This window comes from Bos indicus x Bos taurus, chromosome 22, assembly GCF_003369695.1.
Source record: "Bos indicus x Bos taurus breed Angus x Brahman F1 hybrid chromosome 22, Bos_hybrid_MaternalHap_v2.0, whole genome shotgun sequence".
NCBI lineage: Eukaryota > Metazoa > Chordata > Mammalia > Artiodactyla > Bovidae > Bos > Bos indicus x Bos taurus.
In genome coordinates, this window is record NC_040097.1 from 32,594,919 (window position 1) to 32,622,646 (window position 27,728).

General features: G+C 43.3%; 1 protein-coding gene across 1 annotated transcript in view; it reads right to left on the bottom strand.

The window, feature by feature from the left end:
* Positions 1-27,728, bottom strand: part of PDZRN3 (PDZ domain containing ring finger 3) — a 269,522-nt gene that overhangs the window by 163,518 nt on the left and 78,276 nt on the right. The gene's annotated exons all lie outside the window — the stretch shown is intronic.

The following is a 27,728-nucleotide window of genomic DNA, read 5'->3' on the forward strand; positions in this document are numbered from 1 at the left end:
AGGAAGGAAGAGAAAAAGAAGAGGGAGAAGGGAGAAAAGTGAAAAAGAAAAAATAAATGGAATGCGAATTCCCTGGCATGCCAGTGGTTAAGGCTCTGCACTGTCACTGCCAAGGGTGTGGATTCAATCCCTGGTCGGGGAACTAAGACCCCACAAGTCACACGGTTCAACCAATAAATAAATAAGTAAAATAAATATCATACTAAGGAGTTTAGATTTCATCTTATAAGCATGGTAAGCCACCATGTGCTTAAGAAAAATGAAAGAAATGAAATAAGTGGGGCCTGGTCCTGACTTTGCTTTGAGAATCTGGGCTGCTTTCTGGTGATCATGTCACTCTGGGTGGGGAGATTTGCACTCAGAATCCAACAGTAGGGAGAAGATCAGAAAAAAACCCAAAACTTACAGGTGCAGATGTATGAACGCCACAGTACAATTTGGGGCTTTAAAGAGTAAACGCAAAGTACCTGGTGCAGTGACTCCTACAAAAAGAACAGCATCCTCATCGTCCTGCCTGGGAGTAACAGCCACTGGAACAGATTTGCATTATACTCACTATCTGCTCTTTTAGACAACAGGAAAGTATATACAGTGATACACTTTACGAAGAGCTTCATCCAACTGGTACTGTTCAGTGCACTCCATGAGAACCTTTCCATTCATTTCCTGACAGCACAAGATCAGCATTGCCACGCCACCTCAAGAACCATTCAGGCCAGAGTGAATTCATCAACAGGTGAAAAATAAATGCTTCTCTCTGGGCTGTTTTTCTCTAGCTGCTCTTAAAAGGAGATAGGAATGCAGAACATCAGCTAGGCTGAATTGTCTAAATTCTGCTCCATCACTGGATACACTGAATTGAGCAAGTCATTTCATCCGCCCCAGGTTCCTCGTGTGTAAACAGAGGAGAGTAAAAATACCCTCCTCATAGGATTGTCGTGAAAATGAAAGGTATTCATGCAGGGCAAGCCCTTACCCCAAGGCCTGGCACATGTAAGTTCTGTAGTGTGAGCTGTCAACAGCAGCAGCAGCAGCATGATTTTACTTCTTATCCATTCGCTGAACCGTAATTCCTTACACATCTGGTAACCACCATAAAAGCCTAATGCAAAGCCACAGGACACAAAATCTCTTTACAGGCTGGGGGTCAACTTTTGGCCTCACTGCAGTGGTTCTGCTCAACCATACTCCCTCTATCAGCTGAAGTGCACTTGGAATGCTGGAAGAATGACCACAAAGATGTTTAGAGAGGTCTGGTTCTTTTACTGGGCACCGTGTAGACACTTTTTACGACTTAATACTCACACAATAAAAATTAAGTGCTTACATAAGACCTCTACCAAATGACAAAAACACGATTATATATTAGTTCACTACAAAATCCTTTAAAGAAATGGATGCTATAATTGAGAACTGGTTATTAAGAATCAATAACCTCAAGATCAACACCAACACAGTCATATTTTTTAGGAAAACCAAGGTAATTCTCGGTTCCTTGAAAATTTCTAAAAAAAAAAATCAAAATAATCATCAAAGTGATCTTGTTAAAAAGTCCTGGTATACCAGGTTATGCCAAATCTGGGTCTATTATAAGAACCAAATGGCCTACAAAATTGTAGCTTTTAAAGCAGAATGCAGCCCCTTAAATGGCAATGAGAAAAATATAGATTAAATGTCATTTTTCTAAAGTGAATTCAAGACAAAAGTCTTAAATTTATTTCTTGGGGAGAAAATCATGGATATCTTTGATTTATATTCATTTCTTATGTACCTCAAAATGCACTCAATCAAAACTGTGGGATTTTAAGGAAGAAATGTCATGAATTCATTGACTGCGCCAGTGAATCAACTGACATCTCTTCTGTCACTGGATTGTGAAAAATGTAGTGAGTTGTGATGAAGACCAGATAAGGGATATAATCGCTTTGAAGAGAAACAAATCAGAGCAATGCAAAACTTTATTACTGGACTATAATTTTTATTATCCTAACTCGATCAAGAGTGCTGATTCTGTCCCAAAATACATCTGGTAATGAATTATCCTTTTTGTTTTGGGCCAACTAAATCCTATATTTTCTCCTGATTTCTCCAATGTAAGCTTTAGGCCCTATTCACTTCATGGTACTGCTACAATTTCCCCCACTCATCATCTCTGCCATAACCATGTTTGCCTTTGATATGCCGAGGATGACTTGGGTATGTATCTATCACCCTACTCAGTGGGTGATTGTAGAGGCTGACCTTCTTGCCCGGTCCAGTGTTCCAACACCCTCCCCAAATGCTACTTTTTATAAGTCGAAGACAAAGCTGCACTGTCGGTCAAACAGATAGCCCCTCTGGAAGGAGGTACCCTTCTTCTTCAGTCAGGGGTGTGCAAGGGATTACCTTTCCTTGCTAGAGCCAAACACATCTGAAGGCCCACAGTGAAATGGGCCAAACATCTTAACACCATACAGAGAAAATATACACATTGGCTCAGCAAATCCAATCAGCCTAATGTCTAGACTGGGTGCTGCTAACACTGAGGTGGCCTCAGAACAGGCAGAAACAAGGAGAGAAGGGAGGTCAGCGCACACATTCTCTGAGCGAAGCCACTGCCTCTCAGCTCCTGCTGGGTGTTGGCTGTGCAGGGCCGAGTGGGGGAGGCACAGTGCTGCCAGACAGTCTCAATTTTCAAATAAAGCCAGGAACCCAGACATCTCTGTAAAAACTCTCTTGATTTTTAAATGTTGGCAACAAATTCCAAACATTTTTAAACACAGTGCTCATTGAGCCAAACACTTCTTTTAGCCACATCCAGCCTACAGCCTGCCAATTATGGAGCTGACTCCCCCAAAAGGTCAGGCAACCCGAGTAATCATTTCCATCTCTGCAGTATTTGCAAAGGACTGACCAATAACGGGCCCCAACCAAGTGCCAGGCACCTTGCTCATTGCTTTCCAAGAGTCATCTCATTTTGAACCTCATTACAAACTGACTGCAACATCGTTACCCAGGTTGAAGAGATACAGAAAGGCTCTTAGGAAAGTTCAGATCTTGTCTAAGTTCTGAGAGTCAGGCGGGAGCAGGATTCGAACTTGCGTCTTCGTGACTTTAAACCACACCTACTTTCCACTAATGCACAGGACCCACCTAGAAACAAGAGTGGAATAAAGCAGACCTTGCAGGGAGGGTTTCTTTAGCCCTGAGGAAATAGCTGAGGTGGCATATGGATCTCTATGCATTTGTTGGGAATACACCACCAAGTTTACTGTTTCAGAGTCAGTGATTTAATGCAGTCATCTAAGTAGTGATAAATAACAGTGTATTTGACCACATTTCAAATTTATGATTCAGCCCTTCACTGTGATAATTGCTGGCTGGTGTGCAGTGGGCCAGAGGAGGCCAGAAATCTGGTCACTAACTAGATCTGCAAGCGAAATTATTCTTAATAATAACAAAAGTAACAATAATCACTTTTTAAAAGGCAAACCAGAAACTTTTTGTTGCAGAAGGCTTTACACATAATGACTCTTTCTTATATCTAGAAGTTTCACAGCTAACAAGTTGATTTTAATCTCCTTATTTCAACATCAAAGAGAGAAAAAAGGTTCAACATCAAATGGATCAGAAATGAAGGATTTTATAAAAAAAAAAAAAATTCTGGTAACCTCATGCAGCACTCTTTCCTAATTATGTTAAGTTAATCAAGTTTCCATATTGCTTAATGCTCACTTTTGGCAAAAATTAAAGCAAAAGCAACTGAGTCCAAAATTAGTGCACAGACCAGTTGCGATTTGTATTTGCCTTAATTCAACTTGACAATAGAGCGATTGTGAAGGACACAGCTTCCTCCCAAATATTCCACCTCCACCACCTCTCACTCTAGCCATTTTTGAGAACAAACGTCCAATTATTTACATAGAGCTACACAACTACAGGAGTGTTTAACTGTGTATCAATCCACTATTTCCAACTCCAAGTGAAAAAAATAAATTGAGAAAACAACTATCTACATTATAAACTCAAAGGGTAATTTTTTTTTTTTTAATTAAAAAGACAGCCTGGAATTACATGGGGCTGCATTTCAGAGTGCTTTATGTAACAGAAGCAGCTTACTGGAACTGTCTAGGTGACCCACACCACAGAGCAGACAGAATACCCCCTGACTGTCCATAGGAATCACATTCTCTGTGAAAGGCATGGCCACCTCAGCAGGAGAGGGAAGTTCTTGTAAAGAACTTTCTTAGTGAAAAGCCCAGGTGAGAGATCACCAAAGACATCAACTATGGATGGTCCTGCTGGGCGTTCCACTTTGTATCTTTTACTGCCTTACGCTGGAACATCCTTTGCCAAAACGACCTTTTCCTCCAGGTCTCTGTGTCCACATCACCTCTGCCATGCGGCCTAACCTGACCACCCAAGAGCCAAGAATACACTCAACATCAGCACTTCACATCCAAACTCCCTACCCAACTTACCTTCACAGTGTATCACAGCACTCTGCAGCACTTCACATTCTGCATTTATCAGTTCATAGTTCATAACCTATTCATCCCCCTAGCAGGATGGCACTTCCATGAGGGCTGGACCTTGGACCATCTAGTTCACTGCTGAGTCCCCAGTATCACACTTAATCAACATATATACATTTCAATAAAGTAATTAATATACAAGTGATAGTTCATTCACAAACAAGTCCACTAGAACGCAAGCACCTCAAAAGCAGGGTTCCTCAGTCTCCCCTGCAGTCCCCCAACACCTACAACAATGCCTGACAAATAGGACCTGATGCCTGAATCAGCAGGTCAGTGAAGGATACTGCCTGGCTTACTGGGAAGCTAATAAGCCAATGCCCCTGGCCAGGCAGCCGCATTATTCCAGGTGCAGGCAAGTGTCCAGTGGACATTCAAGATCCTATTTTCCTTTTGTGGATCCTTGGAGGTGAATTCTGCAGTTAGTTAATCTCATCTTTTAGGTGCTAATTTTATTTTAATCTTACAAGGGCACTGGTAAAAGGAAGAGATGGAATATTTTTGGAGAGGCATATATTTACGGGAACTGAGGGTAAACAATGACCAGATCTCTGAAAGTTCAGAAGATCACAGGTCAAGACTGACAAGGAGTCTGTGAACCCTAAAGCAGGAGCTCCTTGGCCTTGTCTGGGCAGCCCTTCCTCTCTCATAAGCTCCCATTCTTCCACATTTGTACACACTTTCTAGTTTTCTCCTTACTTCATATAGACAACACCTTTTGACATTGAAGTGGTTTTTTCCCCTCTTACTGTTTTTAAAATTAATTTTTACAGGCATATAGGTGCTTTATAGTGTTGTGTTAGTTTCTACTGTACAGCAAAGTGACTCAGTTATACGTTCACATATACCCTTTCTTTTTTGGATTTCCTTCCCATTTAGGTCACCACAGAGCACTGACTAGAGTCCCTGTATTATACAGCAGGTTCTCATTCGTTATCTATTTTATACATAGTAGCAATACGGCATATAAGTCCATCCCAATCTCCCAATTCATGCCATAACCCCTTACCCACTTTGGTTGGCACCAAAGATTTCTTTGTCCCTCTGTGGCAGTAAGGATTAGCAAAGATAAAGGATTCCACTTCTATCCTTCCCTGCGTCTGTCAGCCTCCATTGGCAAGGATGAAATACTTGCAGTTGTCAAAGGGCAGCACTGAGAAAACCAACCTTGCCTTGGCGAGTGTGGCAGGATCCACTGCTGCTTAGGATATTCACTGCCCTTCCCTGTGGGAGGATTCTACTTCCCTGTCCTGGTGACGTCAGGCTTACCTAGGTCACTCACTCGGGACATGTGACTGGGAGGGATGTCCCTCTTCTGAGCTGAAGATGAAGGACCATCGCCTGGTTCCTGCCTTTCCTTTCTCCCTGGAGACCAGCAACAACCCAGGTGGGGTGGGGTTGGAGGGGTCAATCCTTCAGCCTGTGTCCTGGAAGGCTGATGACATGGCACAGAGCTACCGCTGACCCCACAGGCATACATAATAAGAGCAAGACATAAACCTCTGTTGTTGGAAATTGCTGAGATTTTCCAAAGGCGTTACTGTAGCAGAATTCAACCTGGTGCAGAATGATACACTGATCATAGTTTCACGGTAGTGACTACTTTCTCACAGTCTAATCCCTGATTAAGACGTGTGAATAAGGACCCTGCCATGCCTTCACAGTCCCCAAGGTTTCCTCTTTCTACATGGAATTTGGAGGCTCACCAGAGCATCAGTAAGGCCCAGTAACAGCAAAGGCCAGGGCAGTCCAACTACTTGCTGTCTGGGCCCCAACCCTACTCCCAAGCTCAAAATATGTTTGAAGTGAAAGCAAAAGCCCTGGGAAAAATAAAAACCGACACACAAAGACAGAACTTGCTTCCTCGGGAGAAATCATCTTGTGAAAGTTTCACCTGACAATTCACATGGGCAGACGGTTCTCTATCGGTCCATAATTAGATAATTGCACGCTTATAACCTGTGTTTCCTCAACTGTCATCTGTTGTTTATGTAAGGTATAAGCCTCACACCTAATGTGCACCTTGAAGGTGATTATGGAATAGTATTTATGACGCACCCACATGTATGGGGCACAGCACAAACAAGAAAGGCAGACTCCAGCCCTGGAGTAACTTGGCTCAGGATTTAACTCTGGGGACAAGGGGAATTTACAGGGATACGAATGAGGGGGTTTCTCCATAATTATACATTATGTAACAGCACTATAAAAGGAAAAACGATACGATCTAGACAGACTCAAACACACACAATTTGATGAATGTGACTGAGAAATAAAAGCTAGAATTTTTTGGATGCTAATTTGACTTCTAAAAAAAATCCATGAAAGTGCTGTAATTTCTTTCTCTGTGTCTCGGTAACCAAGACAAATGTCTATGGCACGCCAGAGTAAGCCATTTCTGACACATCACGGCATTTACTATCTTTAATGCCTCACAGCCACTAAGTGTGCACCCCAGAGTTGTTTAAAGTTTCATTAAATCAGATTAATAGATTCTCAACATTCAGCGTTCCCAAATTCTCCCGGAGTCCTTTCAGCTTGCCTGCCAGCAGGGTTGACCAGATGGAAGTGGAGAAGCCCCCACAACAGGACCCCGGGAGTGAACTCTGTGTTGGCCCAGAGCTGCTCTGACAACCCAGGTATCACTTCTGCCCAGGTGTCCACCCTGAGGATATGGCTCTGCTGGCCTGACAGATAATGAGTGTCATCTCCGATCATCTGCCGTGCCCACAGAGAAAATACTCAGACACATCTGAAACCTCTGCCCCTTTGCACAGATTTCCAGCTGCTTCTAATCCTGAGCACTGAGAACTTGTTTTAAGAGACAAAGGTTGCTTTAAGCCAATATCCATAATTAAGAGACTGGAGGGAGGGACTGAGTCCAGAATGCCACACGTGTTCTTCAGCTGTCCCTGTCCTTAAATCCTCCGTGGTGGCAGGTCTCTACACAAGAAAAACGTGCTTTCCACACTCGGGAACTCTTGCATCCCAGACCAGAAAGCAGATGTGTCCAGAAGTAAATAGGGCTACGTGACCCTGCTTCTGCTGAGGGCAGGGGTAAGGTCCTGACTGCTCCAGAAAACATCTTAGGCTTACAGAGAATTTCTCTTGTGTGATAAGAGTCACTTTCATTGCGAATCATCCCAGGGCCACTGGGAGGCCTCCCACTGTTGGTGCTAAGACTGTAACAACATCTGTGCCCCAGGTGCAACTCCCCGGAGTCCTCAACTGGAAAGCAAGGGCCAGGCTGCCAGGGCTCACTGACACTGCCTCTTCTCTGGGCTCTCGACTCTTTTCTCCCTCTCCTCCATTATATGCAGTCATGAAACAGACTTCTGGCTGACAGAATGTGAGCAGAAGTCATGTACCTCATCTCTGAGCCTGACCCACAGTCCCCGCCCCTGCTGGATCCTCACTCGCTTTCCAAGCGGAGAGATTCAGGAGTCCTAGAGAAGGTGGGGCTGCAGGATGGGAGAAGCTAGATCCCTGAACCGCCGCCAAGAACAGAGGGCCCAGCCCCTGTCAAATGGCCTCTGACCCTCGATGTGAACACATAAGTATTTATTGTGTTGAGTCTCTAAAGTTTTGGCATCATCTGTTCCAATGGTTATCTACTCTACTACAGTGATAAATAAATCTGCTTTAATTGGCCAGATGGCTTAAATCTATAATGCTGAACTAATACCTGGACATATAACTAATACCTGATACTTGGCACCAGTAAACCCTAGGTGATAGTCTCAACTCTCCAGCTTCTATTCTAGAGTGCTACAGCATCTGGACAGTACTAGTCAAAGGACGGCCAACAAGACCCAACTGTCACCTTCTGTAAAAAGATGACACAAGGCCTTTCTTTCACGCATTCCTCGTGTACAGACCTGCCACCATGGGGGGATTTAAACACAGAGGGGCAGCTGAAGAATACACATGGCACTCCAGACATGGAACCACCCCTTCTTCCAGTCCCGGAAAAACAGCTCTTGGTTTAAGGAAACTTGGTCTCTTAAGTTGTGTTCAACATTGGCACCTAATTCACTGTTCTAAGAGGGGCTTCTGGACCAAAACAACTTCTTGATGCACCATCAAATGTAGAGGGGGCATGGTCATGGATCCATAAAACCTGCCGATAAGTGGAAATGCATAAACAGTGCTGTCCCAGGCTTGGGCCGTCACCTGAAGACCTAGGACTCGCAGAGAAGCGTCTCACTTTAATTCTCCACCTTCATGTAACACTTCAGGCTTCCAAGAGTCTTGCATCTGTCTCACAGTGGCCAAAAAAGACATTCTCTAATTGCTTCTGACCGAAAAGCAGAGGCTTTTAATTTCCTCACACAGAACATGCACGTCTTACACACACTCCTAGCACAGTGAGGTGTGTCTCCTTCTCTGTAAGCACGGAGCTGCATTTCACTGGCAAAGAAGAGCTTTTTCAAATCGCAATACACCTCCTTAGAAAGGCAATCCTGCTTTCTGAAGGTCTTCAAAATGAGCTTAGCCAGAACTCCAGGGACTCCAATTACACATATTTACCTGATGTACTTTTATGGGACACATAATTCAAAAATTGCAGTCTGCCTTTTATGCTGCGTACTATGCACTTTAAAAATGTACTTATGACGTCGAGCCCTTTCTTTTGTGGTTTCTTGATGCTACCACTCACCCTGAGTAGCTTCAGTCTTTCCCTTATGTGAGGCAATGCAGTTATTCTTCAGCAACATAAAGCTCTTAAGGGTTTTGCAAGCCTTGTTTTGCATCCATTCTTCTCCTGCATGGAACATCTGATTTTTCATCTGGTTTTAATCTCATACAGTGATGTAGGTAAAGGCAAACTCCAAGACCTGGTAATTAAGCCCTCATGGCCACCCAGCAGATGCACAGGACATGTTTGCTAACCATTCTCTGAAGGGCTCACCACGTTTCTTACAGTCTCTAGAAAGTTCCTTAATCTTGTTGCTTCCACAAAGACCCACAATGGCCAAACTGCTTTCTTGTAACAAAGTCTATTCCCACAGAAATGCTGTGTTTATAAAATATCTCCAAATTTTGACAACAATGGTATACAGCTTCCCCACCGATCCCCCATCCCCAAGGGAACACCACAATTTCCTTACATCTGCTTCGTCCCTTCAAGGCTGAAAAGGAACTTGGGTTTGTCTAAGGGTCACTGACTTTATCATATTTACATAAAATAAAACAAAAAGTGATTGTTCCTCAGAGGAGGTATTCCTCTCACATTTGGGTCCTTAAAAAGATTTTTATGTTACAAGTCACTCTGGATTACTAAGTTTTGGGCCACAAAACAACGTATTTTCAGGGAAAATATGTTAGCTCGAAACATTTTCTATCAGAGAAACTTTGGCATGTCTGTAGGGTCGCTGGAGTGAAGTGAAAGTGAAAGTCACTCAGCCGTGTCCGACTCTTTGTAACCCCATGAACTATACAGTCCATGGAATTCTCCAGGCCAGAATACTGGAGTGGGCAGCCTTTCCCTTCTCCAGGGGATCTTCCCAACCCAGGGATCAAACCCAGGTCTCCTGCACTGCAGGCGGATTCCTTACCAACTGAGCTATCAGGGAAGCCCAGAGTCACTGGAGGGAATCAGTCAAAAATGAGGTTGTGGTGGGTTAAAAATGGCCACACATTCCCTGCTGCTCCTCTCTCCAAGAGATGGATCTACTTCCTCACTTCAAATCTGCGCTGGCCTTCGGACTAATTCTGACCAATCGCCTGCAGGGGAAATGACATTTGAGACTCCTCAGTGAGGTCTCAAGGACCTCTTGACTTCTACTCTTCCCTCCTGATGTTCCAAGTCAAACGTACCAAGAGCCCACTTCAGCCTCAAGGAACAGGAAAGCCTACAAGGAGAGAGAAGCCCAGTCAATACCCAGCACTAATAGCTGAACTCATGGTTGGGACCAACTTAGACATCAGACCCAGCTGTCACTTACTAAGTGAACCCAAGGGAGACCAGCGGAAGAAGAGCCCGCTTAAGGCATCATAAAGAATTATAAACCACTGTTCCAACAACAAACTTGGAGATGGTTTGATACATTGAAACTGAAAGAAAGCAACTGAGAAAGACATATTCTCTATTCCTTGTGGATGTATCTGTATAATTCCAAGTGTCAGATATCACTGGAGAGAGAAGTTTTTTAAAGATTAATTTGAAAATGATCAATAAGGGGTTAATAGTAAAGAGCACAAACACTCTCATAGGATGAATGGGAAAAAACATTGAAAGGCTACAGAGAATTTATGGCTCAGATGAAACTTCCTATGACGTATATCACACAAGAAACGCTGTGTAATAACAGTGAGGACGGTGTGCACTTAAAAACTGCTGGATAAAAAAACTGTGAAACAGGACAGTAAAAAGGCAGTATTTGTAATTTAGCACATTATTTTGTATGTGATTTACCTCAAATCGTAAATATGTAGAGCAGAAAAGGTTAGACTACTAGCTCTTCACCTGCATCTATAAAAGTTTACATATTGGTGATGACCCCTTCCAAAACAAAACAGGTTTTTGAATTTTCTCACTGGGGAAACCAGAGAATCAGTCTAGAACTGGGCATATCTGGTATTTTATAACATGGGAATAAAGTATAATAAATGACTGGAGACTACAATTTGGCAAATGTTACTTTAAGAAGGTACAAAAGCTATATTTATTTTCTGTAAACAGCTGCTGTTAATTACATTGCTGAGATGCCTGTGTAACCAATTCTTAAAATAGAATTTAACCATTACAAGTGATAAAGGAAATGAAGTAATTTATTCTAATGTACACTAAAACTTCTTGAGAAGCAGAAAGGTTCTGGGAACTCGTGGGCAGTTTTTAATTCCATTTATGGAGGTTAAAAAGGAATGTGAGCTGAGTTTTAGCAAAAAAAAAAAAATGTTGCCTAACCTCATGAATATTTGTTCTAAATGGCTTTCGAGTCATCTAAATATGACTCACCTGTGGCATACACAGATTTAAAACCCTACTAAGAGACTCAACTTTAAAAATATTTCTCTTCTATCATAGGCACATATGTCCACTGTGGAAAACCAAGATAAAACCTCTCATCATCTCGCCATTCCAAATTGGCAAATTACCTAACATTCACCGCAAGTCAGACAGTGGGCTAATTCTTCACATATATTCGTTCATTTAATCCATCTAAGCCTCTGAGTTATGTACCAGAATTATCCCCATTTTACAAATAAGGAAACTGAGGCAGAGAGAGATATTAAGTGATGTGAGTTTCATGGTCCAATAGGCAGTAAAAGAAAAATCTGGGTGCCCAGGCTTATGTCTCAGAGTCTGAATCACTACATATGCTGCTGCAATGGGGTGGTTAATTTCCTTTCAGTCTTTTTTCTACATTGTTTCTATGATACATACATACTGGACTTACACTGAGATTTCTGTTAAGACACCTAATAACCATCAGGCAGAGTCTCACCTTTGTCACACAGGCTTTCCAGCTGTCCCCAAACCCTACAAAGTGGCTAAATTAGCTATTTCAAATGTCGTGTTTAGTACAATGTGTTCCATAGGTTACTGAGTGCAAGGACCATATCTTACTTTAAACTCATCTCCCAACTCTCAGACACCGTGTGAAAGTTTGTAAATGCTGGAAACATTTGGGAGTCTGACATACTTCCAGCAGAGAGGTATCTGAGATGAGGAGGATTACAGTAACCGCTTTTCAAAAATGCTTTGGAACTATGCTAAACCCTAAGCTACTGATGGGAGAGGAGTCATCAGAAACCAATGTTGTGGGGAAAACAGAAGATAAGAATGGTCTGCAGTTTCTCTGGAGTGGAAACTATCAACAATGGAATCAGTACTGGACCAGGTGTCCAAACCTTTATAAACGACCAAAGTTTTATAAATGACCAAATGCTTGCTTTGATAGCATGATTAAATAATTATGGACAGAGAGATGCAAAGCAAAAGACAAATCAGCAAGATACTGTACAGGTCTCTCTGGATGAGCAGACAGCAGGGGGTCGGTAGCATCTGGGCAGGAACACGCTGGTGTGTTTATGTTGCTAGGAGCACAAACCCTGCCATCTTATTGTCACACGGCCTGGGTTTCAGTCCCAGTCCAACCACACCATATCTTCAGCAACCAATTTTTTTCCCAGCGGATTTATAAGTTAAATGTAAAGGAAACTTTCATTAGATCAAGGCACAGTAAAGGGAATTCTATGACCTCCCTGCCCATGATCAACGCATGAGGACACACTGACGTCATACAGTGATGTGGAATGTCATCAAAATTGATGCTTCACACTCCCAAGCACTCACGTGACTTTTAAAACAAAACTGCACTTGGCCAGGGAAAATTATGCCTTCCTGCTATGTGTACCACAAGTGTCTGGCATTTTAGACCACACTGGATTATATTCTAAGATTCATATTTTATCTGTATAAATGCAAAGATGCCCAGTTCATGTTCATGGACAGCTTCAAGAAGGCAAAGACGCCATCCAGAAAGAATCCTCAAGGGCTCAGGGAAGTCGCTTTCTACTCCCAGGCATCTCTAGCAGCGGTATGCCAGGACAAAGAGCATCCAGAGCTGAGAGGGGCCAGGCATCCAACTGCAGCAGGCAGGCATACCCAAAGCCGTGCCCGTCCCTGGGAGGCCAGGACCAGTGCAGCATCTCCCAGGAGTCCTCCTTAGAACCAGGAGGGCAACTGCTGCCGTGAGAGAGGACGGCACAGAGAAAGGAGGGAGTTCCTTCTTACACAAACCAGGCAAAACTGAATCTGGCGTTGAAGACAAAAACGGCCTCTCATCCAGCCTTCATATTTATGCTTGCAAATTTACAAATGTTGCTGGGTTCTGTGCGTGTGGGTGCATGCGTGCGTGTTTCAGTCTTAACCGAAACTTAAAAGGGTAGGCACTGCTGACAGATAAAAGATTCAGTCTTTGCTTCAGTTTTTTTCAGTTCTTCCACAGTTATTTCCAGGAAAAGCTCTCAAGGCAGCTGGCACTGACAGATTCTACAGGCGTATTTCATAAAAGCAGACCAACTATTTAACTTAGAAATGAAGCTCACTGTAGGGAAGGGGCTCAGGTCAGTCCTTGGGGCTGTAACACAGGATATCTGACACCTTCACATCTAAAACAGACTCTTCCAGACCAACAAGCATACAGAAAAGAAAGAGCACTTCCCTGCCTAACTCAGATTCAGTACTCCTACTTGTTGTCATTAAAATAAATGCATTTCCATTATAAAAAAAAAAAGTTAAAGAATTAAACATGTATAATGAACTAGTTCAAGTTTCCTATGTTTGCCCAACGTGACCTCCAACCACAATTAAACCATGCTTTTCCACACTAGTTCTACACACAAGCTACCCCATGTGTGTTATTATTTGACACAGATGAGGTCACATGACATACTATGTTTTAAAAGTTGTCCTCTTCATCGCAAACTTATGCATATTTCAATTGTAAAGAAAATTATACAGAAAAACTCTCAAAGACACTGTTCCTTCATCAAGCCAGATTACTCCATTTTCTGACTTTTTACCACTGACCACCTTGAAGTTTCACTATCTGGACTTTTTTCCTGAAACAACCGAGTCAAGGAGATGCCTTGACATTTAGAAAAAGTGTAAGAAAAAATGCTGCATCATCAGGTAGTTGGTTTGAAAAGGAAGGAACTTTGTGTGGGAGTTACTGTTAATCGCATTTTCTGGGGAGTTTATTATGAACTGGCATCAACCTGTGGTCTGTTTTCCCACAGATTTCAGAATTTGCCTGAGACGTGATATGTAAAGTGAACCTGATTCTGTACCTTTTTATCAAGATGTCCACAGCCATTTTCCCTATTTCAAGTACTTACACGCACACACACACATATACAAACACATAAAACAACAACAAAACAACAGAAACAATTTGCAAGGGAAACAAAAGTAAAGAAAAAACATCCACTTAGATTATTCTGCTCATTTCCCACAATGCCTCACTACATGACTTGTTTAATCACAAGAATAAAGCCAAATGCTAACTTTTACTGAGCCCAACTAGAACCTCGGAAAAGGCAATGGCACCCCACCCAGTACTCTTGCCTGGAAAGTCCCATGGATGGAGGAGCCTGGTGGCCTGCAGTCCATGGGGTCACGAAAAGTTGGACATGACTGAGCAACTTCCCTTTCACCTTTCACGCACTGGAGAAGGAAATGGCAACCCACTCCAGTGTTCTTGGCTGGAGAATCCCAGGGATGGGGGAGCCTGGTGGGCTGCCGTCTATGGGGTCGCACAGAGTTGGACACGACTGAAGCGACTTAGCAGCAGCAGCAGCAACTAGAACCTGTGTCCTATGACAGGGTATAGGTGGGGACAGGTAAGCTGGAGGGCAACCCCCAAAACCCCACACAGAGATGAGGGTCCTGACACACACTATCTTAATCTATTATGCTTTATCTCCTGTGCCATCAGAACCCCTTTCATTAGCACCATAAGAGGTGGTAAGTGCATCTTGTTTCTCAATTAGGTCATAATCCAGGAATCAGAGAGTTTAACAAACACTTTGGAGAAGGGCAGATTGCACCGAAAAATCTTGTCAGCTACCACTGCAAAGGTTATGAATACCAAGTTTTAATACAACATTGTATCACTTCAGCTACTACAGGAGAAAAAAAATGAACAGAAGTCTAGACTGCTAGTCTAGTTAGACTGCTCAGAAATGCCTGAGTGCCTGGGACATACACAGCAATTTTCCTCCCATTTCTTAAGCACTTACTACATGCCAGGTACAAGGAGGAAAGAAATGCAGCAGACCAAGCCAGAAGGAAGTGCCAATATTCATTCACCCATTCTGACCAACAGTGAAAAGACAAGCCACATGGCCTCCCCGAGCGCTTCTAGTCCCTGAGACATTCTCAACTAGAAACTACTCAAACATGCAGGCAAAAACATCCTGAACATTAAACACCTAGGTGACAGCAACATTTTGATAAACATGCTTTTTCCTTGAAGTCTTAGATTCTAGTATTCTAGCACGGGAGTTCTGCCACGTGCAATGACAGAGTGTTTTTACACATTATAGTACAAGAACTGAGGGGAGTTAGCTATGGGGTGTGTAGGGAGGAAAGCCACTACTTTAAAAAAAATAGATTAAATTGTATATTTAAACAAAAGACAAAAGAACAGGGATTTATTCACCTTACTTAAAATAACTGATATAAGAAATAACACATTTCAAATGCCAATTTTCATACAATGTTCAAAACAATTCAATCTGCAAATAGTGAATTCAAATTCACCTATGGCAAGGCCTGAGGTGCAACTGCCACCGAGGTATTTTGTACACAATTCAGGCTAATACAACTAAGGAAAAGCAGACTGGCATTGATCATTCTTAATCAAATTCAGTCAATGTTATGTTCAGGAGGCTAGTTCAAAGAAAGCCTCAACTACCACAGGCCTGGGAAGAGTGAGAACTCTCCACTGCTATTCCAACTGGAAATTAATGAGTTGGCAGGTTACAAGCTCTGACTCTTGACCATGACTTGCTTGACGAGAATGAAGTGTGCCCTTTGGTTCAGGGGAAAGTCACTGCTTTTCTTTTTTTATTATTTTACACTAGAGTATAGTTGGTTATATCTTATACTAAGATCATGGCACCTGGTCCCATCACTTCACGGCAAATACAAGGGGAAAAAGTCAAAGTAGTGACAGATTTAATTTTCTTGGCCTCCAAAATTGCTGTGGATGGTGACTGCAGCCATGAAATTAAAAGACACCTCTGCTCCTTGGAAGGAAAGCAATGACAAACCTAGACAGCTTATTAAAAATCAGAGACATCACCTTGCCAACAAAAGTCTGTCTAGTCAAAGCTATTGCTTTTCCAGTTGTCACATATGGATGTCAGAGTTGGACCATAAAGAAGGCTGAGCACCGAAAAATTGATGCTTTTGAACTGTGATACTGGAGAAGACTCTCTAAGAGTCCCTTGGACTGCAAGGAGATCAAACCACTCAATCCTAAAGGAAATCAACCCTGAATATTCATTGGAAGGACTGATGCTGAAGCTCCAATACTTTGGCAATGTGATGTGAAAAGCTGACTCATTGGAAAAGATCCTGATGTTAAGAAGGACTGAAGGTGCACTGTTTGTAATAGCCAGGACATGGAAGCAACCTAGATGTCCATCGGCAGACGAATGGATAAGAAAGCTGTGGTACATATACACAGTGGGATATTACTCAGCCATTAAAAAGAATACATTTGAATCAGTTCTGATGAGGTGGATGAAACTGGAGCCTATTATACAGAGTGAAGTAAGTCAGAAAGAAAAACACCAATACAGTATACTAACGCATATATATGGAATTTAGAAAGATGGTAATGATGACCCTATATGCAAGACAGCAAAAAAAAAAAAAAAAAAAAAAGATGTACAGAAGAGTCTTTTGGACTCTGTGGGAGAAGGTGAGGGTGGGATGATTTGAGAGAACAGCACTGCAACATGTATATTATCATGTGAAACAGATCACCAGTCCAGGTTCGATGCATGAGAAAAGGTGCTCAGGGCTGGTGCACTGGGATGACCCTGAGGGACGGGATGGGGAGGCAGGTGGGAGGGGGGTTCAGGATGGGGAACACGTGTGCACCCATGGCTGATTCATGTCAATTTATGCAAAGCCACTACAATATTGTAAAGTAATTAGCCTCCAATTAAAATAAATGAATTAAAAAAAAAGAAGGACTAAAGGCGAAGAAGAAGGGGGAAGCAGAGGATAAGATGGTTAGATAGCATCACTGACTCAATGGATATTAATTTAAGCAAACTCGGAGAGATAGTAGAGGACAGAGGAGGCTGATGTGCTGCAGTCCATGGGGTCAAAAAGAGTTGGGCATGGCAACTCTGTTCCTATGATGTAAATGTCCTCAAGGTGGGTTGCTTAAAGCTTGTTTCTTCATAAATAGAATGGGGAATAGTTCCTTATAGAGTTGTGCCCATTGAGATGATCATTATTGAGACTGGTACTTTGTATGTGATCAATAAATGGGAACAATAATTGCTCATCCACCTATCTAATTCCCTGAGTTGGGGTATGAGTATGTTTACTGCTTTCTGATTGTATATGTGGCTGAGGGCTGTAGCCCTCTCCAGGCACCCCTTCAGGTTTAGTGAAACTTTCCAGTAGTCATGTGTGGATGTGAGAGTTGGACTATAAAGAAGGCTGAGCGCTGAAGAACTGATGCTTTTGAACTGTGGTGCTGGAGAAGACTCTTGAGAGTCCCTTGGACTGCAAGGAGATCCAACCAGTCCACCTTAAAGGAAATCGGTCCTGAATATTCATTGGAAGGACTGATGCTGAAGCTGAAACTCCAATACTCTGGCCACCTGATGCGAAGACCTGACTCATTTGAAAAAACCCTGATGCTGGGAATGATTGAAGGCGGGAGGAGAAGGAGATGACAGAGGATGAGATGGTTGGATGGCATCACTGACTCAACAGACATGAGACTGAGTAAACTCTGGAGTTGGTGATGGACAGGGAGGCCTGGCATGCTGCAGTTGCAAAGAGTCGGACACGACTGAGCGACTAAATTGAAATGAACAACAACATATTGCAGAGAAGAGGCCAATTCTGACTCCATGTTGAAACTGTTTCTGTGACTTGCTTTTCATTGCTTTTGTTAATATAATTATGCCGAAGGGCCTGCCTCAGAGAATCCTGTCCCTCCACCTGACTGTAAACTAAAGAGCCTTTGTTCAGAACTCTGTCCACCTATAGATGGCAGGAAGGAAGAAATTAACACATCCCCTGCCTGAGGCTTGCCGTTCTAGGAGATGTTTGTGAGATTAATGGCCCTTTTATTTGCTTCCTCACCTCCCCCCATCTCTGATCTATAAAAGAACCTGGCATCCAGGCCCCAATAAGATGGTTACTTTGAGGTGCTAGTCTGCCATCTTCTTGGTCAGCTGGCTTTCCGAATAAAGTCGTACTCCTTGCCTCAATACCTAAGCAGAGCGAGCTTGGATTCAGTAACAAACATAGTTAATTAACAATGCTGTGACAGCTTCAGGTGTATACAAAGTGATTCAATTACACACATACACACACACGTGCGTGCGCGCGCACCTATTTTTCAAATTCTTTTCCCATGTAGGTTGCTACATAATATTGAACAGAGTTCCCTGTGCTCTGCAGTAGGTCCTTGTTAGTTATGCATTTCCAACACAGCAGCGTGTGCATGTCCATCCCAAACTCCCTAACTTCCCCCCACCTCCACCAACTATAAGCGGGTTCTGTAAGTCTGAGCGTCTATTTCTGTTTTGTAAATAGATTCATTTGTGTCATTTCTTTTAAGATTCCGCATGTAAGTGATATCTTAAACTTTCTGAACAGAACCGAAGGTCCAGGCTCACCCCCCAGCTCTGCTACTCCCCATGTGAGCACTGTGATGTAACCTCCACCCACAAGCAGGGAGATGAGTTCTCCTCACCTAGAACAGGACTACACATAGGACTTCCTATCTGATGAACACATGAGCCAATCAGTGAATGAATCACACTCGGCAAAATTCACCGGATAAACGTCAACTACCATTTCTCTACCTAAAATGACAGTACTAAGCGACCTGAGAGGATTAAATAGATTGTGTGTATAGTGTTTGTTTATCTATAAACCTAAGGCAGCATATTTTTCTGGAAAGTAAGGACCAGCAAGCAGCAGCACAGAATGAAGAAAACTTCAACCATGCTCATGTGGTCCTCACTGTCAAGCAAATTTCAAGCCATCTGAAGGTCCTTCAGCAATGCACTGACAGCTATCTGTCCTTGGATCATAGACACACCAAGTTATTCACTTTGAGAAAGAACTAACCAAATAAACCCAGCACGCTCCTGACAGGCCCTTTCACCAGGAAGGAAACGGCTTCAACACAAGCATCTTTGGTAAAGGTTCTCCTTGCTGTGGGATTTCAGGTGAAGCTCAGATTGCAAGGTCTCACAAACTGGAACTCAGACTCTTTTCCAACTTACCTAAAACATTTTACAATTGCTGTTTTTTAAAGAATTCTGCTAAGAATGGGTCCCCCACTTACATACATACACACAAAATGTATACATAATATTTAACTGTCTTCATGTTGAAACTAAGCACAGACTTTATCAAATTCTTCTGCAGCTAAATAGCCTTGGAGTCCATGCAGTTTAGGAATGACTGCATAGTTGTTAATACAACATACGCACCCACATGAAGAAATTAAACACACTGTGGAAAGAGCCGGAGTTCTGCAGCGGGGAAGTGGGGTAAGAATGTTCAGGCCCAGCTCTGCTCCCCACGCACCCAGGTTTTTGCCCCTAAAAGGCCCAGCGCCATCCTGACAGAGTAGGGGAAACAAGCTGGAATGTGCAAAGACAAGAGCAGGATCCCTTCCACTGCACTCTTGACAACAGCCCAAGCGAGGAATCCTTGCAAGCTCTTGAATGGTTCTCCATTAATCATCATCCTTAGGATTGAGGAGGAAAATCCACACACCCCCACCAACCTATCCCTAACCCCGCTCTAGAAGAAAGTTGATTCATGTCATGTCTGAGGTTGACAGTAAAAGCTTTGGAGTCTTAGTGGCAGCAGGCAGTCTTTTCCCTTTAAGCTTATAAGCCTTCCTTGAAGAAAAATGAAACACTCCAAAATGTCATAAAAGGATGACCATGCTGCCCTGAAACCTGGTTTGAGAGTTGTGGGTGTTTCAGCCACCATCCCAGCGAAAAAGACAGAAAGTCAACTGCTTGGTAAGCATCTGTGGGTGGGAAAGTCTGAGAGAGAGACCCTAGGGACCAGTGAGTGGACAGAGGTGGGGAATGGCTATTCAAGTCCGCTCACTGTCCAGGCAGCAGCCATCTGCATCTCTGTCTGCCCTCACTCCCTGGGCCAGAGGAAGAGACTCTGCAAAACAAGTGTGTGGAGGTGGGTGGCTGCCTTAAGAGAAGCAGACGGGGAGACTGAACTCACTGCCGTGTGGGGTGTGGTGTAAGTGGCACGAGGGCACTGGGCACCCTGAGAAGGAGGAAGAGGGTCTTTCTCTGTTGATGCTGGAGTTGAGTCCACTTAGGTCTAATGGCTCAGCCCAGGGACAGAGTCAACCCTGAAGCTTGATTTTATTTATTCTTGGCAAGTCCCAACTTCCTGTTTCTAAGGGGATGGAGGGCTGGGGGGATGGCGGGGGGAGTTAAAAGTCTCATAAAAAGGCTCCAAATGCTTCTTGGATACCAAAGAGCTCTTACAAAACTACATTTTGATGAGCTACGTGTAAATGAATCAGAAACATATGGATTTCATTTCCTTCGTAATACACAGGGGTTTAGGAACGAAGAGGTGGGGGAGGACTTGGCAAGAGGAGTCTGGGCTCTGGCGAACATGTTAAAGGGTGGTGCGGGGGGCGGGGGAGCTTCAGACCTTTAGCTTCAGACATTTGCTAAACTGAAATTAAGATGAAGATGATCACCCCACCCACCCCGTCCTCTGTGGGCCTTCGGGATCCACCGACCAAGCTCAGATGCTAGTGAGACGGATACTCCAGAGTGATGAGCACTGGGGTCTGGGGCTTTGTCTAATGAGGCTGGGCCCCTTGGAAGTGCTCTGGAACCAGCTGAAAATATGGGCTATTTTGGGACTGCTGGGAATCAGAATGGAGAAGAGAGAAAGGCTTTATGTATGTAGGATTCCACTAAAGGGAATGGAGGCAGCATTTTCCATAAGAGCTGTCTTACCAGGGTACCATAGCAAAGAAGGAATCTTATGTTTCAAACCTCACCAACTGGAGGTTCTTTGAAGTACCACATCTTGGAGGGTTGACTATCTCACTAGGAACTTGGTCCCCTTAAATCCCCAGGATGTAGGCAGGAGAGGGATGCAGACATCCACGCTATGTACAGCAGTGCTTTCCACTTGGAACTTTCACACGTGCGTTTTATTAAGCTAATGAATTATGAGGGGGTAATAAAGAAGTGAGGAATAAATGAGGTTTCTGGAGTGAGGGTCAATCACTCAACACCTGTTTTGGCTAAAAATTAAATGGACTGCTTTAATTTTTGCCTGTCAGAAAGCTAGTGGCAAGTTCAAGTGGAGAAAGGCAATTCTTGCCAAAGAAGAAAGTAACAAATAAAACAAAATGCAGGGACAGACGCAGGTGAAAGATCTACAGAGAAATGGCAGACAGACAGACGGTACCAGACAATCTCAAGAATGGATGAGAAAGAACGTTCAAACGGCCGGAAAAGAGAGAAAATGGTATGAAGGGTGACACCTGCCCCAACCCCGGGGCCCATCAGGCACAGAGCTGGCCGGGTCCGGGGGGACATCAAACATCCCCAGAACCATTTTCTTTTGATATGTCACATGCTTGGTGGCTTATCTCTTCTCGCCTCTGAACACAAGTACAATCACTTTCTGTTGATAATCATGTTCAGCTTAATTACACAGAGGTTGCACTTGAACATTTCCTTCCTTAAGGCTGAAGTGATGCCATTATTTTTCATTTAACTGCAGAATAAGGGGTGCTCTGTTCGCACAGTCCAGGAATTGCTAAGACCACAATGGTGAATAGCCATGGCTGTGCACAACTTCAATTTTCATGATTACTATTAATTAAGGGTCTGTCAAAGGGATAGAATGGGCTCTTTTCTTCTCTATCAGCCAGCATAGACACTCTCACCCAGAGAAGTTGCACGGCAGGAAGGGTGAGTCAGGCTGCCCTGTTGCTTGGGTTCAAAGCCCAATCCCACAAGCCCAACATGGACACGGTATAGCTGTTTCCACAAGTTCGCTCTTCCATAAAGGCTGTGTGCGTGCTCAGTCGCATCAGTTATGTTCAGCTCTTTGCGACCTCAGACTGTAGCCCGCCAGGCTCCTCTGCTCATGAGATTCTCTAAGCAAGAATACTGGAGTGGGTTGCCACGCCCTCCTCCGGGGGATCTTTCTGACTCAGGGATGGAATCCATGTCTCTTCTGTCTCCTGCATTGACAGGCGGGTTCTGTAGCACGAGTGCCATCTGGGAAGCCTGAGCCATAAAGGTTGGGTGAAGACAGGTGGACAGTGAATGTACTCCAGACATGGCGGAGCTGGCATCCTAGAAGATCAAACATCTCATCATGGGTTTTTCACTTACAGATGGGGGAGGTTTTTCAAAAAGCAAATAGGAAAAGTCCCAAGAATTGGATAAAGAGAAATTTGCAATATCCAATTAAATAAGAAGTATACACATCTAGCCAGAGACCGCACATACTGCACCTAAAAGGTCCTGTTTTGTGGGCCAAGTACCATGCTTTGTATTCATCTTTGCACTTCTGTGCCATGTATCATGCTGTCCAGAACATTAAAAGTGTTGCCATTTCATCTTTTCCCAAACTACACATCTCAGTAAAGCTGAACACTATGTGGGTAACTTTATTAGCCTATTAGCCTGAGCAACGATTCTACAGACCCTTGCAACACTGTCTATTTAAAAAACAAAACAAAACTTCTAATCTGCCTTGAATCTAGTTCCTTTCAGATCCTGAGTCTCTAATTGCCTGTCAGTGAGGATACTGGTTTAAATTTAAAAAAAAAAAAAAAAAAAAAAGGCCCAAATCACCTAGGAAAAGAGAAACACATTTTAATGTTTGTGCCTGGCATGGTTGTTCTACAAAAAGCAAGGCTGGGTATTTGTTCAGTTCAGTTCAGTCGTTCAGTCATGTCCGACTCTTTGTGATCCCATGAATCGCAGCACGCCAGGCCTCCCTGTCCATCACCAACTCCCGGAGTTCACTCAAACTCACGTCCATCGAGTCGGTAATGCCATCCAGCCATCTCATCCTCCGTCGTCCCCTTCTCCTCCTGCCCCCAATCCCTCCCAGCATCAGAGTCTTTTCCAATGAGTCAACTCTTCGCATGAGGTAGTCAAAGTACTGGAGTTTCAGCTTTAGCATCATTCCTTCTAAAGAACACCCGGGACTGATCTCCTTTAGAATGGACTGGTTGGATCTCCTTGCTGTCCAAGGAACTCTCAAGAGTCTTCTCCAACACCACAGTTCAAAAGCATCAGTTCTTTGGTGCTCAGCCTTCTTCACAGTCCAACTCTCACATCCATACATGACCACTGGAAAAACCAAAGCCTTGACTAGACAGACCTTTGTGGGCAAAGTAATGTCTCTGCTTTTGAATATGCTATCTAGGTTGGTCATAGTCGAGTAAGGAACCTCCAGAGGTTCCAAGGAGTAAGCGTCTTTTAATTTCATGGCTGCAGTCACCATCTGCAGTGATTTTGGAGCCCAAAAAATAAAGTCTGACACTGTTTCCACTGTTTCTCCATCTATTTCCCAAGAAGTGATGGGACCAGATGCCGTGATCTTCGTTTTCTGAATGTTGAGCATTAAGCCAACTTTTTCACTCTCCTCTTTCACTTTCATCAAGAGGCTCTTTAGTTCCTCTTCACTTTCTGCCATAAGGGTGGTGTCATCTGCATATCTGAGGTTATTGATATTTGGGTATTTGTACTGACATCATTTCTTTAAAAAAAATAAAACAAAACAAAACAGAATCTTATACGGCTATTGGAAAGAGTCCTCTCAGCCAGAGGTTCTCAAAGTGGGTTCCCAGAACCAGCAGCATCAGCACAGCTTGGGAACTTACAAATGATGAATCTCGGACCCTACTCCAGATGTCCTGCACTAGAAATTCTGGGGTTAGAGCCTGCAGGTCTGTGTTTTCACAAGCCTGTCAGGGGATTCCGCGGCACACTCAAGTTTTTGAGAATCATTCCTCAAGAGCACTGGTTCTCAACCCTGCCTCTGTGTTATTAATGCCTGGAGAGCTTTTAAAACTACCAATACCTGATCCCACTCCAGATCAATTAAACCAGAAATATCTAAAGGGGGGCCCTTGGCTGCAGTCTTCACTGAAAATTTCCCCAGTTGCTTTAGTGCACAGCCCAAATAAAAAGCCACTGTTGCCTGTGAGCAGACCTGCTCTGTTTAAGGTAAATCTCACCGCAACAGACATTTTAGTGATCCCCAAAGCAACTTAATTATTGTGGAATGAGTATTGCTTTCTAAAAATAAAGCGATACTTATGTACTACAACTTTGACCAATAGAGGGCTTTCTCTAATATAAAGTTTGGGTATTTGAAAGAAAGGCACGTGCCAGCAATCAGGGCAAGAAAAGGATGCCTGAACGAATGCTCAAGAAAATAACAACATCAGCCTCTGAGTCTGCTTCAGAAACCAGCAGATTCCTTGAGACAGGGGTCAGGTGGACAGCGATGCTCCAAACTGTCCCTTGCCCTGCAGAAGCAGAATGTTCCAGAATGTTCTTTTCAGTGTTTATAATGAAGGTACCAGCAGGAAAACCAGCTGAGGCTCAACAGCAGAGAGTTCTGGATGCTCTCAAGGAGCCATGGTTTATCTTTCTGCATCTGTCATCATCCCAGTTGATGTTTACTAATCAATGGTGAAGTCATTCCCTGCAGTTCAAGTGAAAGGAGATGACATGAAGATGGAATCCACTCCGTGTCATCTGATGGAGGCAGCATCGCATGTGCAGGGTTTCCAGCAGCCGCCCTTTCAGAAGCTACTGGTTCGGCCTCTGAGCCTCAAACAACTGACTGAGAGCAGACTGGCCTCCCATAGCATCTCCTGACAGGTGGCACGTGCTCGTGTGCGGCTTCTGAAACACGACCCACGCCCATCACAACGCAGGAAAGCAGCACACTGGTCTGATTTGGCTTCCTCATGTGTCAACTGTGATGTTCACATCACTTTACACTCCTTTCAAGAGACATCACATGTACACCCATGGCTGATTCATGTCAATGTATGCAAAAACCACCACAACACTGTAATTAATTAGCCTCCAATTAAAATAAATAAAAAAAAGAGAGAGACATCATGCTTGGGAAGCCCTACTCTACAGGGTCGAGTTTTTCTCTTCAAATTCTTTAGAAATAGGTTCAAGTATGTACTTGTGCATAGTAGCTCCTTTCCCTCGTTCCCCAATAGTGCTCTTTACTGAGGCCCCCTAGTTCCAGATTGAATATCCAACTCTAGTAGATATACCCTTTGTTCACAGGCTGCAGATTGTAAACTTGGCCACTCTACACTCTTCAGTCTAGGTTCCAGTATAGTTCATGTTCATCGCAACGTGACAGTTCACAAGGAAGAGAGACAGTGAAGCACTGTATCTGGAACACAGATTCTGAAGACAGACCAACAGGGCCCCACACTGGCTGCTCCACTCACAGGCTGTGTAACCTCAGTAAACATTATTTTGATTTGAAGCCTCAGTTTCTGCATCTGTAAATGGTGGTGGTAGTTTAGTGGCTCATTGTATCTGACTCTTTGAGATCCCATGGACTATAGCCCACCAGGCTCCTGTAGCCTACCAGGCTCCTCTGTGCATGTGATTCTCCAGGCAAGAATACTGGAGTTGAGTTGCCTTCTCCAGGGGATCTTCCTGGCCCAGGGATGGAACCCATGTCTCCTGAGTCTCTTGCACTGCAGGCAGATTCTTTACCGCTGAGCCACCAGGGAAGCTCCCCATCTGTAAATGGGGATAATGATATTACCTACTGGTGGGTTACTGTATGGAATAAAGGAATCTGCATTTCCTATCTGATTCTTCATCTAGGAAAACACCTTTCTTAATTCCAAAAGTAGTCTTTCAAAATGCATAGAGACAGCAAAGTCAGACACCAAATTTACAGTAATCTGTATATATGTGGAGATGAAGCGGATAGGACTGCTTGAAGCTGGAAATTGGATGATATCTTCCTCCACAGTATATACCCCTTAAAAAACTTTCAAGGCTTTATGGTAAAATGTCAACAACTATTAGACTATGCCCACATCATTGTTTTACTCACTTTTCACAGTACTTGAGTATATTTAAATCTTGAGTATAATATCTTCTGAAAAATAAACTTAAGGAAGGCAAGCAAAATGAAAAAGCATGCATGAAATCCTTAGATTTAATCACTCTTGCGGAAAAAAAAAAAATGAACACCAACTCATAAACTACACAGAAATTATGTTTTTGACTATTTTCCAAAGCTCCAGTACTGCCGATTTTCAGTTTACATTTAATTTTGTCACTTCTAGTATGGCTAGGTAAGGAAATGTGTATGTAGTTTTAGAGATGGATACTGAAGTACATTTCAGAACAGAAAGAAAAAAACGAGGAAAGGAGGAAGGGAGGAAAGAAAGAAGCAAAGCAAGTAAAAATGGAAAAAATCATGATCTATATTGAGTGCAAGTAACAGTTAAAGTTGTTCTTACAGTTGTTCAGTGTTCCTTTGGCTACACTTGAAACCTATACAATTATTTTTCCTAATTCTAATATTAGAAGCCTATTGATAAAATCTTGAAAGTGGTAAAGAAACATATTCTTTGTGTGCTACAACCTTTAAGTAGTAGACTAATAATCCCTTTGTTATATGTTGTTTTTTAGTTGCTAAGTCGTGTTTGACTCTTTGTGACCCCATGGACTGTAGCCCGCCAGGCTCCTCTGTCCATGGAATTCTCCAGGCAAGAGTACTGGAGTGCACTGTGATTCCATTCTCCAGGGGATCTTCCCAACCCAGGGATCGAACCCATGTCTCTTCCATTGGCAGGCAGGTTCTTTGCCACTGAGCCACCTGGGAAGCCCTTTGCTAAACATTATTTATTTTTCGCAGCATCACTATGGCCATTATGTTTCCCTTGATGGACTACTGAAAAATCCAAGGCCCAGACAGGGTTAGGAACTTGCTTAAGGCTAGTCGCCAAGAGGCAGCTAAGCCGAAATACCTGTCCATGTTTGAGTGACTCTGATGCCTGTGGTCTTCCAGGTCCCTTCACTGCCACTCCTTCCTTGTGGATGGTCCCCTCTACTTCACTTCAGAGACAATTTCTGCAAAGGAAAACATGCCAGCTCCCTGGAGCACATTCACTTTCTGACTTCCTTCGCAAGCCCCCTTCTTCTGTCCCCAGAAGTCACTCTCTTCTTTGGACCTTGATGTCCTTACTTCAACACTGCTTCTTGGATTTGAGACAATAAAGGAATAAACAGGTACAGGTAAAGCTACAAACCATAGCAGAGTCTCTGGATGTAGAAGTGCTATATAAATAAGCACCACTATGCTTGTGATTAGGTACTGTTTACCCAATTGCTTACCACTCAAAACTATCCCCACCCCCCACCACCGCACCTGAGCAATATCTTAGTAACTTTAAT